Source organism: Myotis myotis, unplaced genomic scaffold (assembly GCF_014108235.1).
Source record: "Myotis myotis isolate mMyoMyo1 unplaced genomic scaffold, mMyoMyo1.p scaffold_m19_p_15, whole genome shotgun sequence".
Classification (NCBI taxonomy): Eukaryota; Metazoa; Chordata; class Mammalia; order Chiroptera; family Vespertilionidae; genus Myotis; species Myotis myotis.
The window spans coordinates 36,469,872-36,488,635 of record NW_023416319.1 but is presented as its reverse complement, the minus strand read 5'-3'; positions in this window follow the sequence as shown (position 1 = coordinate 36,488,635).

The following is an 18,764-nucleotide window of genomic DNA, read 5'->3' as shown; positions in this document are numbered from 1 at the left end:
GACGGTTGGAGACTGCGGCTGAAGCCTCTCCTGGTGCGCCAGCTAAGCAGCGGAGACTGCGCCATCTTGGGTGGTTGTTGCCGGCATCCAGAGACCAGCTACTGACCTGGGAGCAAGGGATCGCAGGCAGCGTGACTGCGTGAACTCAGACGAGCACTGCTTCTTCTCACGGAAAGGTTGGACATCCCCTAAAGGTGCGGTTGGCAGTTCGGGTTGGAGGGAGGACCGAGCTCTCGCGCGCGCAGGGCGGAATCTGCGCCCCACAGAGTCTGCAGCCGTTGGGACCAGCGTGACCCGCGAGTGGGGAAGGGGCCCCACAGGGCTGCTGGCAAAAGGGAACGCGAGAGATGAGCCCATAGCTGGACTGGATGTAAGGGAGCAGCCTTGGACTTTGCCAATCTGCTGGCTGCTTGGTGCCAGGGGCGAGTGGGCGTGCGGAGACTGCGCGCGGAGACTGTGCGCAGACCTGGAAGGTGGAGGCTTGCGAATTCGCACAACTATCAGGCTCTTGTTACAGTTCCCCTTAGATCCGTGCATTTGATTATTAAACCCAGTGCATGGGATTCCCCAGTTGGGGTCATTTGCAGAGCCTGTAGGGAAAAGTTCTTTTTGGGGAGCCTGGGAAACAGCAGGCAGTGGCAAGGAACCAGCTCTGGGCAGTGGTCTTTCCCGAATCAGTGCCAAATACCAGAGAGGAAAAAAAAAAAAAAAAAAAAAAACCCTACTGATAGAGAGGACTTATAGCCTTGGAGGTCAATCCAGACACACTGCCACCCAGAGGCAGAGCCACGAACTGTCTCCTCTGTGATCACAAATAAAGGCAGTCTGGTAAACAAATACAAGCCGCCTTAAAATCAGGTCTGTGGATTACTGCACGGAGGGACAGTGTATCGCAGGGAAGTTCAGCACTCCCCTGAATGCCTGGCAGGACTGAGGCGTGCCAAAAAGAAGAGTGGAAGATCTGAAGCACCTTCACTTCCGAATATTTTTATATATATATTTTTTTTTAATTCTTTTTTCACCATTTCATTAAGAACCTATTTTATTTTTTTATTTTATTTTTTATTTTTTTCATCACTTGATTTTACATTTTTAATTACTACATTTTTTTAACCAGTATTATTGCTATCCTTTTACCATTTTTTCAAGTGTCATTTTATTTTTTATTATTTTTTTTTATTTTTCTTTATTTTATTTTGGGATTAGTGTTATACACACTATTTTCATCGTTCCTTTAGCATCATTTCTCTCTAGCTCACATTTACCCTTAAGCCAAAACTCTCTTCCTCACTTTTCCCCTTTTGTTGTCCTGTTTCTCCAACCCTATTCCTGCTTTGGATTTTACCTATTCCTTCTTTCTACCCACTGTCTAAATTTCACCCTACTTATATATCTAATTTCCAATCCCTCGCTCTCCCCATACAAATAGCCTCTTCCCCACCTCTATTTCATTCTACTTTTTTTTTTTTTTTTGTCTTTTTGTTTTTTTCTTCTCTCCCTTTTCCCAATCTCATTTCGGCACTCCTTTTTGTTTTTTATTTTTCTCTTTAATCTTTTTCTCTTTTTTCTTCTTTATCCCCTAATTCTCTTCGCTCGGGGGGTCACCTTTATTTGGGGTTATTAATATCGTGAATGCATTTAGTTTGTTGCCTTGTACGTTGTGCCTTGTTGTGTTGTATTTTGTGCCTTTGAATCAGCGCAGCAGAGAGAGAACTACATAACCAAACACCTTGAGAAGAGAAATCATGGTGAAACAAATAACCAACCCAAATATGAAAGAAAAACAGGCATCATCAGAAAAGGAAGTAAACGAAATGGAGGCAATGGAGGCAAGCAACCTGTCAGAGAAAGAATTCAGAGTAATGGCCATAAGGTGGATGAAAAGAATGGAAGACCAATTCAACAATATGTGTAGGAACCAAGAGGAAATGAAGAAGAACCAAGAGGAAATGAAGAGAAACCAAGAAGAAATGAAAAACGACATCACTGCCATAAAGAACTCAATAGAAAGCATCAACAGTAGACTAGAAGAAGCAGAGGATCGCATCAGCGAGCTAGAAGACAAGGTAGAAAAAAATACCCAAACAGAACAGCTTCTAGAAAAAAAAATTAAAAAGCAGGAGGAAAGCCTAAGAGAACTATGGGACAATGCTAAACGAAACAACATCCGAATAATAGGGGTGCCAGAAGGAGAGGAAACTGAGCAAGGAATAGAAACCCTGTTTGAAAAAATAGTAACAGAAAATTTCCCTGATATAAGGAGGAAAAAACTCACACAAATCCAAGAAACTCACAGAGTCCCAAACAAAATGAACCCGAAAAGACCGACACCAAGGCACATAATAATTAAATTGGCAAACACCAACGACAAAGCCAGAATCTTAAAAGCAGCCAGAGAGAGACAGAAAGTTACCTACAAAGGATCCCCCATCAGACTAGCGACCGATTTCTCAACAGAAACACATCAGGCAAGAAGGGAATGGAATGAAATATACAAAGTCATGCAAAGGAAGGGTCTGAATCCAAGAATACTATACCCAGTGAGGCTATCAATCAAAATTGAGGGTCAAATCAGGAGCTTCACAGACAAAAACGGTCTACGGGAGTTTATTACAACCAAACCAGCAATGCAAGAAATGCTACAGGGTCTGCTGTAAATAGAAAAAACAGGAAACAAAGAAGGAACGCAGCGGTAAAGAACAAAAATGGCGACTAACAAGTTTCTATCAATAATAACTTTAAATGTAAATGGATTAAATTCCCCAGTCAAAAGGCATAGGGTAAATGACTGGATAAGAAAACATGACCCATATATCTGCTGTCTACAGGAAACCCACCTCATCAAAAAAGACGCACACAGACTGATGGTGAAGGGATGGAAAAAGGTTTTTCAGGCCAATGGAAGTGAAAAAAAAGCCGGGGTAGCAATACTTATATCTGACAAATTAGATCTCAAAGTGAAGGACATAAAAAGAGATCAAGAAGGCCACTTCATAATACTAAAGGGAGCAGTCCAACAAGAAGAAATAACTCTGGTAAATATATATGCACCCAATATAGGAGCACCCAAATATGTAAGAAATCTTCTGGAGAAGATCAAGGGAGAGATTGACAGCAATACAATCATAGTAGGGGATCTTAACACCCCATTATCTCCACTGGACAAATCCTCTAAACAGAAACTCAGCAAAGAAACATCAATCCTAAATGACTCACTAGATCAGATGGAATTAATTGACATCTTCAGAACATTTCACCCCAAAGTCACAGAATATACATTCTCCTCGGGTGCACATTTGTCATCTTCAAAGATAGACCATATATTGGGTCACAGACAAAGCCTCTTCAAATTCAAGAAAATTGAAATCATATCAAGTATCTTCTCAGACCACAAAGGCATAAAACTGGAAATCAACTACAACAAAAACAATCCAAAAAAATCAAACACATGGAGACTAAATAGCATGCTATTAAACAACGACTGGGTCACCAGTGAGATCAAAGAAGAAATAAAAAACATCATGGCAACAAATGACAATGAAAACACAACAATCCAAAACCTATGGGACACAGCAAAAGCAGTATTGAGAGGGAAGTTCATAGCTCTACAAGCCTACTGCAAGAAACAAGAAACAATGAGAATAAATGACCTAACTCTACAACTCGAAGAATTAGAAAGAGAGCAACAAAAAAAGCCCACTGTAAGCAGAAGGAAGGAAATAACAAAGATCAGAGCAGAGATAAACAACATAGAGACCAAAAAAACAATACAAAAGATCAACAAAACCAAGAGCTGGTTCTTTGAAAGGATAAACAAGATTGATACACCTCTAGCCAGGCTCACCAAGAAACAAAGAGAGAGGACCCAAATAAACAAAATCAGAAATGAAAGAGGAGAAATAACAACAGACCCCATAGAAATACAAAGGATTGTTAGAAAATACTATGAACAACTCTACTCCAACACACTAGACAACCTGGAGGAAATGGACATATTCCTAGATAAATACAACCTTCCAAAACTTAACCAGGAAGAATCTAAAAATCTCAATAGGCCAATAACTATGGAGGAAATCGAAGCAGTAATCAAAAAGCTTCCAGCAAACAAAAGCCCGGGGCCAGATGGCTTCACAGGGGAGTTTTACCAAACATTCAAGGAAGACCTAAAACCTATCCTCCTCAGACTATGTCAAAAGATCCAAGAGGAAGGAGCACTTCCCAGATCATTCTATGAAGCCAACATCACCCTAATCCCAAAACCAGATAAAGACAATACAATGAAAGAGAATTATAGGCCAATATCCCTCATGAACATAGATGCCAAAATCCTCAACAAAATCCTAGCAAATCGGATCCAGCAGTACATCAAAAAGATCATACACCATGACCAAGTAGGATTTATCCCAGGGATGCAAGGATGGTACAATATCCGCAAATCAATAAATGTGATACATCACATAAACAAATTGAGAAAGAAAAACCACATAGTCATATCAATTGATGCGGAAAAAGCATTTGACAAAATCCAACACCCTTTCTTGATAAAAACTCTCAGCAAGATAGGAATTGAGGGATCATACCTCAACATAATAAAAGCCATATATGACAAACCCACAGCCAACATCATAATCAATGGGCAAAAACTAAAACCATTCCCCCTAAAAACAGGAACAAGACAGGGATGCCCCCTCTCACCACTCCTGTTCAACATAGTACTGGAAGTACTAGCCATTGCGATCAGACACGAGGAAGAAATAAAAGGCATCCAGATTGGAAAAGAAGAAGTAAAACTGTCCTTATTTGCAGATGACATGATACTGTACATACAGAACCCTAAAGACTCCATCAAAAAATTATTAGACTTAATAAATGAATTCGGCAATGTAGCAGGATACAAAATTAATGCTAAGAAATCCATGGCATTTCTTTACACCAATAGTGAACTTACAGAAAGTGAAACTACAGAAGCAATCCCATTTACCATTGCACCAAAAAAATTAAAATACCTAGGAATAAACTTAACTAAGGAGGTAAAAGACTTATATGCTGAAAACTACAGGACACTGAAAAAAGAGATAGAGGAAGACATAAACAGATGGAAGAATATACCGTGTTCATGGATTGGTAGAATCAACATCATCAAAATGTCCATACTACCCAAAGCAATTTATAGATTCAATGCAATCCCCATTAAAATACCAACAGCATATTTCACAGATCTAGAACGAACGTTCCAAAAATTCATCTGGAATAAAAAAAGACCCCGAATAGCTGCAGCAATCCTGAGAAAGAACAAAGTAGGTGGGATCTCAATACCAGATATCAAACTGTATTACAAAGCCACTGTTCTTAAAACAGCTTGGTACTGGCACAAGAACAGACATATAGATCAATGGAATAGAATAGAGACACCAGAAATCGACCCAAACCACTATGCCCAATTAATATTCGACAAAGGAGGCAAGAGCATACAATGGAGTCAAGACAGTCTTTTCAATAAATGGTGTTGGGAAAATTGGACAGATACATGAAAAAGGATGAAACTAGATCACCAACTCACACCATACACAAAAATAAACTCAAAATGGATAAAAGACTTAAACGTAAGACGGGAAACCATAAAAATACTAGAGGAATCCACAGGCAGCGAAATCGCAAACATATGCCGAAGAAATTTCTTCTCTGATAATGCTCCTAGGGCAATGGAAACTAAAGAGAAAATAAACAAATGGGACTACATCAAAATAAAAAGCTTTTGCGCAGCAAAGGAAACCATCAACAAAACAACAAGAAGACCCACTACATGGGAGAACATATTTGCCAATGATACCACCGATAAGGGTTTAATTTCCAACATTTACAGGGATCTCATGAAACTTAACAAAAGGAAGATAAACAATCCAATAAAAAAATGGGCAACGGACCTAGATAGACACTTTTCGAAAGAGGACATACAGAAGGCCGAAAGACATATGAAAACCTGCTCAAAGTCACTAATTATACGAGAGATGCAAATCAAAACGACAATGCGTTATCATCTCACACCTGTCAGAATGGCTATCATCAACAAATCAACAAACAACAAGTGTTGGAGAGGATGTGGAGAAAAAGGAACCCTTCTGCACTGCTGGTGGGAATGCAGACTGGTGCAGCCACTGTGGAGAACAGTATGGAGCTACCTCAGAAGACTAAAAATGGAACTCCCATTTGACCCAGTGATCCCACTACTAGGAATATATCCCAAGAAACCAGAAACGCCAATCAGAAAGAATATATGCACCCCTATGTTCATAGCAGCACAATTCACCATAGCTAAGATTTGGAAACAGCCTAAGTGCCCATCAGCAGATGAGTGGATTAGAAAACTGTGGTACATATACACAATGGAATATTATGCTGCGGTAAAAAAGAAGGAACTCTTGCCTTTTGCAACAGCATGGATGGAACTGGAGAGCATTATGCTAAGTGAAATAAGCCAGTCAGAGAAAGATAAATACCACATGATCTCACTCATTTGTGGATTATAGAGAACAACATAGACTGATGAAAAGGGACAGACCCAAAGACTGAGAAACAGCAATCAGGCTATCAATCCCCAGAAGGAAAGTAGGGGAGGGCGGGGGGAAGGGGAAGAGATCAACCGAAGGACTTGTATACATGTATATAAGCCAAACCAATGGACATGGACAACAGGGGGATGGGAGCATGAGTTTGTGTGTGGGGGGGAGGTTGGGGGTTAATGGGGGGGGATGAGGACACATTTGTAATACCTTAACTAATAAAAAAAAAATAAATAAATAAATAAATAAATAAATAAATAAATAAATAAATAAATAAATAAAGTAATGTAAAGCACGTATGCAGCAGTGTGAAAACATTTCTCAGGGAGAGGACAGCAGCTCCTCAGCCTTCTCGTCTGCGGCTCCCTTTAGCCACACCACTCTTCCGTCCTGGAGGGCAGCACTGGACAGTTCTTTCCAAACTGGCTTGGTGGGACTTACGTATCTAATTGTTTTGCTCCGCCTTACATCATTGATGCTTGTATCAATGATCCAACTGCATTCCTTTTTAAACAGGGAGATGGTTTCACCTAGAAAGCTTATTATTCATTCTGACTCAGAACAGTGTTTTCCCACTCACAGAACACGTGGAAAATTTTAGGGCTTCCAAGTTGCTCGTTTCAACAGCTACAATAGCAGCACCATCACCTCCAAGAACTCTCCCTTCCTCCCTTCTATCAAAGCTTTAAGATAGTCTCTCATGTTAGTCATGTCATCTCCTTGTGAATTCACAACCATGTTGCTTCTCCTGGCAAATTGTATATGAAGGCGCCTCCATAAAAGTGAAAGTAACCATCATATTTGAGCACTTATGGCGTTTCATGCACTGTGCTAAACACTTTGCATAGATTTTTCTCACTGTACCCTCATGACCACCCTGCAAAATAGGCATTATTTTCCCTGTTTTACAGACGAAAAAACTGAAATTTGGAGAGTTTATGCAGTGTATCCAGTATACACAGTGGACAAGAGACAGACACAGGGTTCCCACCCAGATCAGTCTAATACCTGCCTCTATTTTTATTTCCTTTCAGTTTATATAACCATAGAATTACTCAATAAATAATTGTGCCATCGTTGTGCCAGGAGCTATGCCAGGCCTGTGGGACACAGAATTAGGCAAAACAAAAATACCCTTGCCTTCATGGCGTTTACCATCCGGAAGAGGATAGAGATGTCAAATAGAGGGGTGAGCATAAGTAGCTTTACAGTTGTTCATCTGGAAAATAATAATTAATAGATATAATACAAGAACAAACTGTTTCACATACTCACAACTGTGAACCTACTGTGCCCACCCCAAGTATTATCACACGGTCGTGTAATTGCACGCTGTGAACAGTGCCACGGAGGAAAGCTGCACAGTGCTGTGAGTGAGCGTGCAACCTGGGAGACAGGGGAGGGAGGCGTGGGAGGGAGGCGGCTTCCCTGAGGCAGTAACAGCTGGATTCTGTGGAAAGCTCTGTCCTCCATGGCAGAATTCTGGAAGTCAGGAGCAGTGGGGAAAGGATATTTTTGAGAAAGAGGCTTACCTCGCTCAGGCGTGCCTCAGGAGTAATGCTGGGCAGGTGGGCACCCAGTTCACCACCCAGCCCTCCCGGTCTTTCTGTGGCCCCAACTTGCCTGCCTCTGGAGTGTCTCCTGCATTTGTCCTCACTTCCCTTCAAACCACGTGCGTGGCTATTCCTTCAGCTTACCAGAGCAAATCGGAAGCAAATTCTCAATGACCCACAGCCACCGAAAACGCTCCCGCTGAAGCCAACACTCATTCAGGAGGGAGAATGTGGCCCAAATGATTGAGAAACATGTTACACTCTATTTGGCAGGTTTGACTCCAAAAGATTTAAAGAATATTACTCCAGGGATTTAAAAACAAGCCTGTTGTTATGCAGACACCACATTACTGCAATATTAGAGCCGCTCTGAGTTGAAAGCAGAGAACTGCGTAGCTTCAGCCGGACGGGCCTTGGTTTGGCTGCCACCTGCAGGTCTGTTCCAGGGAGTGCACAGCAACTCATCACCGCCTCCCCCAGAGCCCCAGGCCAAGGGGGAAACGGGGGAAACGGGGAGCAGGTTTCAATTCCCACAGGTACCTGTGAAGCGGTGGTGTCAGCCCTGGACTGAGGGGGCTGTTCCCTCTGGGAGGTGACTGGGCAGCTGGGACTGGGGTCTGCTTTTTTTGAGAAGTCGAACTCCCTGTTTTAAAGACAGAGACAGTCCAGTGATTGAATGACAAGAGAACACCTGAATGTGGTGTTTTTACTCATCCTGGAGACCTGCGTACACGCCTCCTCTGAAATGAACACTCCAGCCTACCCTCAGGATCAAATCCATACCTCCCTTGACCTGACTCTGGCTGGGGACGAACCGCCTCTCACACTCTGTTCCAGCCTCACTGTGAATCATATAACCTTCCCACCCACTTCTCTCTCACGCACCCTCCAGCTTTCCCACATGATGTTCCCAGGGCCTGAAATGGCCTGTAATATCCGCACTGACTCACTCTCAGCCAATATAGACCTCAGCATAAAGGTTATGTCCCCTGGAAAGTCTCCAGCCCTCCGTGCCCCTCCCACATCTTCCGCTCCCACATGCCCCCCACCCCATGTCTATTCCTGTTAACTTAGGACATAGCACACTTATACTAGAGAAAGGAGAGACACAGCTCAATGAAACAGAAGACAAACCCAGAAATGGACTCACATAAACATGGCCAATTGATTTTAACAGAAAGACAAAAGCAATTTAATGAAGAGAGCATAGTCTTTCAATAAATGGTGCTGAAACAATTGAACATCCATATGCGAAGAAGAAAAGAGCTTCATTCCTTACATTGAACTATATACAAAAATTAATTCAAAATGGATACTAGACCTAAATATAAAACCTAAAACTAGAAAACTTCTGAAAGAAAATATAGGAGAAAATCTTTATAACCTTAAGTCAAAGGGTTCTGAGATATGACACCAAAAGTGCAATCAATAAAAGAAAAAAATTAACAAATTAGACTCAAAATTTACAATTTTTACTCTGAGACAGCTGCAGCTAGGAAAAGAAAAGGCAAGTCATAGACTGGGATAAAATAATTGTAAATTACATATCAGACAAAGGACTTTTACCCAGAATATGTAGAGAATTCTCAAAACTCAACAACAAACAATCAAGTAAACACATTTTTTAAAAAGGACAAATGATTTCAACAGACACTTCACCAAGCTGATGGCAAATAAGTCCATAAAAAATGCTAACACAATTAGTCGCTAGGAAAATGCAAATTAAAATCACAATGAAATACCACTATACAACTAACAGAATGTATAAATTTTAAAAATAAATAAATAAAAAGCCAACAATCGCAAGGACATGGCATAACTGGAACTCTCACATGTTGCTGGTAGGAATGCAGTGTGGTAGAGCCACTACAAAACAACTTGTTTCCATCTTAGTTTTATTTTCTCTTTAAATATATATGTGAAGTGAAATACATACCTACTATACAACCCAGCAATCCTACTCCTAGATAATTATCCAAAAAAATGAAAACCTACGTTGACAGTATACAAATGTGTATAGCGATTTTATGCATAATCACCAAAAGTTGGAAATGACTGGAATGTCACTCAACTTGGGAATGGATACACAGACTGTAGTACATCCATTCAACGGACCACAACTCAGCAATAAAAGGGAACAACCAATACATGGGGCCATATGGATGAATCTCAAACGCATTATGCGAGTGAAAGTGGCCAGACACGAGTCTACAATCTGTATGGTCCCATTTATATGGCATTCTGGAAAATACAATCTATAGGGTCAGAGAACACATCGGTGGCGCCCAGCGGCTGGGGATGAGAGAATGCTTGACTACAAAGATGCAGGAGGGAATGTCTTTAGAGGCCTGATCGTGGTGGTGGTTACATGACTCTATGAATTTGCCAAAACTCATAAAATTGTACACCAATAAGAGTGGATTTTATTGTATGTGAATTAAATAAGAAATTTAAAAATAGAAAAATATTGATCACACTCAGAGCAGCCACTGGTACATAAGGCACCTTGCCAGGATTTGCAAAAAGGCACCTCCTCTAGTGACAAAAGTCCCTGCAATATTCTCATTTCAGGACACCCCTTGAGGACAGTTTAGAGGCTGGATTTCAGTCTCCCTCGCCTCCATTTTATCCCCTTAGGACACACTTACTGCACAAACTGCTTAGTCTTCCTCAGTCACTACACCTGGATTATAATTGGCTACTTGTTTCCTCTTTTTATGTGGGTTCCTCAAAGAGCTTTACTAATCCATCACCAGGGTCCAAGCAAGCTGCCCAGCAGCTGGCACAACAATGACTGTTGAGTAGATGAACCGTGGTACCCCTCCCTGCAGCCTATCTCTGCACAGCCCCTCAGGGAGCTCTTTTCTCCTGTGAAGTTCTGGGGGACCTACCTGTGCCTCTCTTTGTCACCGTTAACAATAGAAGCAATGACTCTCTACTGACATTGCCAAGGACAGGCAGGTTTCTTGCCAGGGGGACTATAAGACCTTTTTTCTTTTTTTAATATATTTTTATTGATTTTAGAGAGGAAGGGAGAGGGAGAGGGAGAGAGAGAAACATCAATAATGAGAGAGAATCATTGATGGGCTGCCTCCCAGCGATGATTAGTTGATTGGTTGAAGAAACAAATTTTTCTTAAAAGTATGTAGAGAGGAAAAATCAAGCTAAGATGCAAAAAAAAACCCATTTAGATAAAACCAATTCAATAAAAACATTTAGACAATCAACTCCTTTTTATGATTAACAAGGTTTTAATTTTCTTTCTTTGCTAATGTGGGTATGTGTTTCTAATAAAGAATACAGCGTGACTAGCGTGGCTCAGTCGTTGAGCAGCGACCTATGAACCAGGCCGTCAGAGTTTGATTCCCGGTCAGGGTTGCAGGCTCGATCCCCAGTGTGGGGTGTGCAGGAGGCAGTTGATCAATGATTCTCTCGCATCATTGATGTTCCTATCTCTTTCACTCTCCCTTCCTCTCTGAAATTAAAAAAATATATATTTAAAAAAGAATACAAGTGAACCAAAAGATTGTTAAGCAGAAAAATGTAGAAGTGATAAAAATGGATGTTCAGAATGTTTTCCTCTATATTCCATAAACAAGGCTTCTGTATTCTGTATATTCTTACATTGCTTGAGAGAAGCATGGTATAATGGAAGAGAGCTGTTGTGTGGAGGCACAGCTCACTTTCAATTTGTTCTTAAGGTTATGCATCTCTTAAATGGGGGTAAACTATAACACCACGCTTCCAGCTTCTAGTGGAACACATACAAAGCACTTAAGGGCCCTTGGAGGAAAGGGAAAATAGCTATTGACAGCACCTTTGGGATAGATGTCGATAACACAGTAAGAGCTCTCTGAGCATTCCATGGGGGAGGAATGTGGCTGCAATGTCAGTCACCCCACTGACCCCAGGATTGAGCCCTCCCATCCACTACACGCCCTGCTGCAACCAAGGTGTCCTGGGTAGTAATGTTGTTATTGAATACATTAAGTTGAATAAGGTACCAATAGTGTTAACATTAGCCATATAAACAGGCGAAGGGCTACAAGCAGGTGACTGACCTCAGGATTTCATTCAAGATGTACAGGGCCTGCGTCCCAGCCTGCAAATCTCTCTCCCACAGTCCTAGCCAGTGAGCAGAAATGCTGTCATTCCTTCAGGTCTGACAGTTCTAGGGTTTCCAAAAATCCCCTTTACATTTCATTTACTTCCTTACAGGCTGAATCATGTCTGCTCTGACAGGACAGGCACAGAGGAGCTTGTCATTCAGAGTTCCAGCAAAGGCCATGCCCTGTCTCTATGTCTCTGTGTCTGCCTACAGGAGCGGTCACGCTGACGCTTCCACACTCTGACCGGTCCAGCTAATGAGCACAGGAGGAGGAGTCTACCTCAGAGAGTGGCTCAGAGCAAGCCAGAGTAAGTCAGACCAGAGCTCTGCCACTGCCTTTCTGTGAGACCTTCGGGAAGTTACTTAACCACTCTGGGCCTGTTTCCTCGTCTGTAGAAGAGATCATTATACCTGATAGTGTTGTGTGAGACTAAATGGGAGGGTGTACATAAATGGCTCAAAATAGCTTTTTTTAAAAAAAAAAATCAAGGGGGATGAGGACACATTTGTAATACCTTAACTAATAAAAAAAAAAAAAAAATCAAACTGAAAACTCTTAACGCATTTGGTGGTGCATTATACCCTCCTTTAAATCCAGTCCCAAGTCACAGGTGGTGCTGGACCCTGGCAGCACCAACAAGGACAATCCTCTTTTCTTGGCTCCCACACATATCTTGTTTCTCTTGGGAACTCTTTTACCCTCTCCAGGGTGCCCTCGTGCTCCTTGCAGACAGCTCGAGCCCCGTGGCCTGAGCCACACTCCCTACAGACACGGATCCCTGACCCCACCACAAAGCTCCATTTCAAGAGGCTTGAGGGTGCATTCAGACATGTCCTTGAGGCAGTGCAGTGATCAAATCCCATAACTGACCAAAGCATTTCACCTATTTCAATAACAGAATAATAATAGAAACTACCTGGAAGGGTTGAATGAGATTCCTAAAGCACTTGGCCCATGAATATGCGCCAAAAAAAAAAACCCAACAACTGAAAGGTTGGCTCGTGTTTGCATTAGCCACCTTGTGGAATGAACGCCATGCTCCTGTAGGAAGGGTCAGAACTACTGAGAACTACTGAGCTCCTGGGAGAAGCAGGGAGGCGGTCCTGGGAGCTCTTTACGACCTGCATTTCCTGCCAACATATCCCGGCTCCAAAGACTCAAATGCAGCAGCTCCTTCCTCACTTAGACTTCGATATCCCAAACACTGGACTCTTGCCAGTGTTCCAAGGCCTTTCAAGAACTAAAAGGCAAGGAAGAGCTTTCTCAGAGGTCGATTGTGAAGAAATGCCTGTCATTTTTCTTTACTGGGAAGCAATGTTCGGAGGGACCTAAAGCCAGGAGGGAGGCTCAGAAGATGGAGATTTATCGCCATCTACAGGACACAGTGCCACAGTGCATGACAAGTGTGCCCAGCAGACCTCAGAAAGGTGCTCTTCCCTCCCAGACACCACAGCCTCCTGTGGGGCATGATGCCAGCGATTTAACAGCCTGCACGTGATCCAAGAGGAGAAGGGGTGCTATTTAGACAACTTCTGTTTAAAAAACTCAAAATACAATAGCACTCTTTGCACCCACTATTTTGAAATGCTTGATTTTTTGTTTTTGTTTTTTCTTAATGTCTTGGAGATTTTTCTCTATTAGAGTCTCAAGGGTCCTTTTTCTAGAGGTGGTACAACCACAATCTTCCTGGTGTTGAAGGACCATAATGACCCTGAGTTCTATGCTCACCATCACAGATGCCGTTCTACAGAGTGGTAGGGAGGCTGGCTTCCAATGCCCACTGAGTGAGGGGAGCACTGGCACCCTTGCATCTCTGTGCTGCAATTGCATGGGGTTCTACAGAATCAGAGAAGGCCTCAGGGCAGACATCAGGGTAATGACAGGGCGAGTCAGAGTTCACCAGAACCATCTGCCACAGCTATGGCTGGAACCAGGGGTAGGCAGTGGGGAGGTGACGTGACCACCAAAGGCCTCAGCCACACTCTCCACTCCTTTCTTATGTTACCCTCTGTGGGAGGAGCTCCGAAGCAGCGCCATTTATGTGGTTTGCAGGGAGTCTTTTAAACTTTACTTTATAGCTTTTAACACACGCCAACCTCTAATTATTCACAGAATTTAGTCATGGGCCCAAAGTAGAGGATCAGAGGTACGAAGCCATACTGTTGTTAGAATTACCCAGATGCACACGAGTGAGCCGAAGCCGTGTGTACCTGGCATGTGGGCATGGCTGGTGCATCAGAACTTCTAGAGGAACTTCCTGAAGGCACGGTCAGAGGGAAAGCCTTACTGGAATAAGAGTCTCCTACAGAGTCCTCCAGACCCAACCATTTCCCCCATGTGCTCACACACATCTGAACACCTGTGTGCTAGTGGCTTTGTACACCTCTCCAAAACAGATTTCCACCCTGGGCTCCATCAATCTGCCTACTGGATGCCTCTACCTGGGTGTCTTCCAAGCAGCTCAAACTCACCACAAATAAACCTGAACTCATTATCTGCCCACCATAAATTCTCCTTCCATTCCTGGATCCCGATCCCCATGAATGACACTTCTATCTACTCAGCAGCCTGCAAGAGAAATATGAGAATCAATCCAGCTTCAACCTCTTCCTTTGCCATCTATGTCCAATTAAATTGCCCAAATTCCTTTCCATTAATACTGAAATTTTTCTGAAGTGGATTTGCCTTAAATGTGTTTACCTGAAATCTATTTTGCCTAATAATCAATTTCCTAATGATTTTTGTCTAAAATTCTGAATAAGGGATTATAAATTAAGTTTCTTATAACCCATTTGCCCCAAAACACTTGAAACCTAATTTTGTATTTTACATAATTATGCATAAGTTTTAAAGCATTTTATCACTATTGTTAAAATTAAGTCTTTATTGTTGAAAGTATTACATATGTCCCTTTTTTCCCCCCACTGACTCTTCTAGCCTGCCCCCATCCTCCACCCAGGCCTCACCACCCTACTGTCTGTGCCCATGGTTATGCATATATGCATACAAGTTCTTTGGCTGATCTCTTCCCATGCACCCCTATTATGATTATTTTGTACGTTTTGGGGTACTTTTTTCAATTTCACATACCTTTGTACATTTCAAGTATTTTTTTTGAAATATGCTAATTGTCGCACTTGTAAAATCTTCAGCATTTCAAAAAGCATTTATCAAATTCATCTAATTGGGGTTTTTTTCTTGCCTCTTTTTGTCTTGTTTTTCATGATGTAGTTTATGTAAGTATTTACCAAGTAGCATATCTGGTACCTGGCAGCAAGAACTAAGTGTGAAAAAAAGTGTTTAGAAAAATATGTCACCACAAAGACTCGCACACAAATGTTCATAGCAGCATTATTCATTGTGCTCTCCAGTCCCAAACTGGAGAGAACCCAAACGCCCCATAAATGACAAGTGGACTACAACTCAGCAATAAAAAGGAATGGAATGCTAACAGAAGCGATGACATGGGTGAATCTCAAAACCATGATGAGAAAGAGAAGTCAGACAAAAAACTTCATACTATGATTCTCTTTATAGGAAATCCCTAATCCTGAAACTGTAGTGGCAGAAAGCAGACCAATGGTTGCCTGGGGGCACTGGTTTAGGGAGGGATTGACTGCAAAGCATCACTATGAGGAGATTACGATGCAAAAAGGTTAATTTACTTGTCCATTTCCACACAGACAGTAAGCTGGATCCAAGTCCAGGTTCTATTTTAACAAATCATGTTGCATCTCTAATCACAAGTTTCATAGCATCTGGTTCACATCTTCCTAAGATACATTAAGTTGCTTAGATGTAGAACAGTGTTTCTCAACCACTTTTTTTTTTTTCATTATTATCCATCTAAGGAGCCTTTTTAGGTATTTTTCCTAATTGACCCCCTCATGATATTGCATATCTGTTTATGTACTGTAGCCTTTTGGAAGGGCAACATCTAAGTTTTCCCCTCACCAACCAGTCTTCACCCTCTTGGAGACAATAGCACCACTATTGAGAAGTTATAGTCTAGAAAACACCCTTTGATACACAATTGTGAAACATCTTAGTGTCATAATTAGCACATTCACATATGACATGCTTGTATTATAGCACCCTGTGGCCAAATGCATCTATTTGGTGCTGATTTTTTTCATCTTAATCACAGAGAGGCAGCTTCAGAATCATCCCTCCCCCAGGAGTACATGTATTTCAAACATGTGATCCATATATTTAAAACATGTAGTGCCTATGCCCTTCAGATTAGAATGAATTGTTTTACACCATAAAATTCTGGAGATGCTTTTGAGTCAAAGAGTCTGGTGATTAACATCATTTGTGTCCCCTCAGGACTTTCCTCATTCTCCCTTTTCTAGGGAAGGCAGCAACCTCATTGCTATCTTCAGGGAGCTCTCTTCCCTGAGTCTATGTGCTTCCAATCCCAGTGCCCTACCCTCCCCGCTTTCAGGGTCTCCGAGGCATGTGGCCTACCTACACTGACTAGTCTCAAGTCTTTAAATCTATGGTTACAGTGATTGGCCCGAAAGGTAGTAACATGATAACAGCTAGGCAAATCAGAATCCTTACCTGGGTTTTAAAATGTGATCACTGAAAGAATTCCCTATTTTATATCAAGAATGTTAAGGTTGAGGATCCTGACTAAAAATAAAGCCCTGTGAGGTCGGTAAATGGGGGATTGGAGAACATATGTAATAGTGACAACAATAAATAAATAAAATAAAGCCCTGTGCAAAAATTTTCATGGTGGTCTACAGTGTTAAACCTGTGAGTAATACACACACACATACACACACACACAAAATCTCATTACGGGTGAATTGCTGAATAAAAGAACTTACACCAAAACATGTGATGTGCTGAATTATCTACTTCCAACAAAGAGGACTAGTTAAGGAGGTAATAGTTAACCTAAAAGAACACACACCTCTATAATGGTGGGATTTCAAAGCCTGGATCATTTCGGCCAAGAAACTACACTGAGGCAGAAAATTCTCCTTGGTGCTTCCTAAATCAAACCACATAAATAGTTACTAAGTTTATAAAGTCAGCCCTGCTTCAAGCTCCTGGAAAAGGGACACTGTCTAAATATAAAACCAATCATTAATCTGAAATTCAAGGGAGGATTTTTACATAATTCTTTCCATAATTTACTCCTTTCCATCATCTATATGTCAGGAGCCACAGCTACTCCTTTCACACATTCTATTTAGAGGAACTGTTTAGTAAGTCCTTCTGCTCTTTTTAGACCAGGAGTCCCTGGTAAAGAATAGAATATGTTGGAGGAGACTTTAAATACTTTGTCTAAACTAATGTTTAAAACCATTTATTGTCCTCCTGAAAAATGATAAAATTCCCACTGCCCCACACACATGGAATTTAATTTTCTATGAATAGATATAAGTGCCCAGATTCTAAAAGAAGTGAGAGTGGGCTGTATTGGTCATAGAGCCTTATGTTTAACACATGTCACCCACACATGTCTATACACACACACACACACACACACACACACACACACACACACAAAATCTGTTGTTGCCATAATAGACCAAGACTACATACCCTCATCCCAGCTGAAAGACAGAACAGTTCAGGGAACACAGTCAGCTGACTGGCTGGGAAACCCTAGTGACTGCTTATATTTATGGCACAGGTGATAATGACCTATAAGTAATTGACTTAAAGGGCCAGTCACCTACTACTATCTCATAGCTTCATGCAACGTATAAGGATTCAGCTCCACAAGCCCTGAAGAGGCTGTTCTGTCAGTAACTGTAATTCTATTTTGGTACCTGGCCTTGACTGAACCAAGCTGTGCCTATCTCTAGAGAGCAACCTGGAGCTCAGGGTAGGGGTGTAGCTGATTCAGCTAAGAACAATAAAACAAACAAAACCCTTGACAATATAGTGCTTGGATTTACAGTACTATCTGAAATATATATGAGGCATCCATGTATCCTTCTAATAAGTGCCCATGTTAGTGAAGATTCCATTAGTTTTCACCTTTCAGATTTAGAAATTTAGCTAAAATTACAAACTGGCACAGGAGCCTAATATGAAGGAGACCAGAATCCCAAAAGAGATATAGCCTACCCTGCTTCTAGCCGATCAGCCAACACACATCTACTCAGAGCCTACATCACACCAAGAAATATAAACGACAGTGTTGGCCCTTTGGAGAGTTTTCACCTAGCTGTGGAAATAAAATGTATATACAACTAATGTGGCTATTTTCTGTTGAGTGGCAAATTAGTGGGCTAACTTCAGATAAAATGAGGGTAACAATAACGGCTACTACTTACTGAGTCCATGCCAAAATTTGCACTAACTATCTCACATGCATTACCCCACTTAATCTGCACCACAACCAGGAGGTTGGTACTAGCATCCCTTTCTTACAAATGAAGATTCCATCTTCCCCCAAACAAAGTTTCTTCACTATAGTCTGGAAGTCCTATGAAGGCATCTCAAGTGTCCTGTCTTAACGAGTCCTGTGGACTATCCCATGGAGTTTGCTGTTTTCCTCCTTTTCTCTTTTAGCT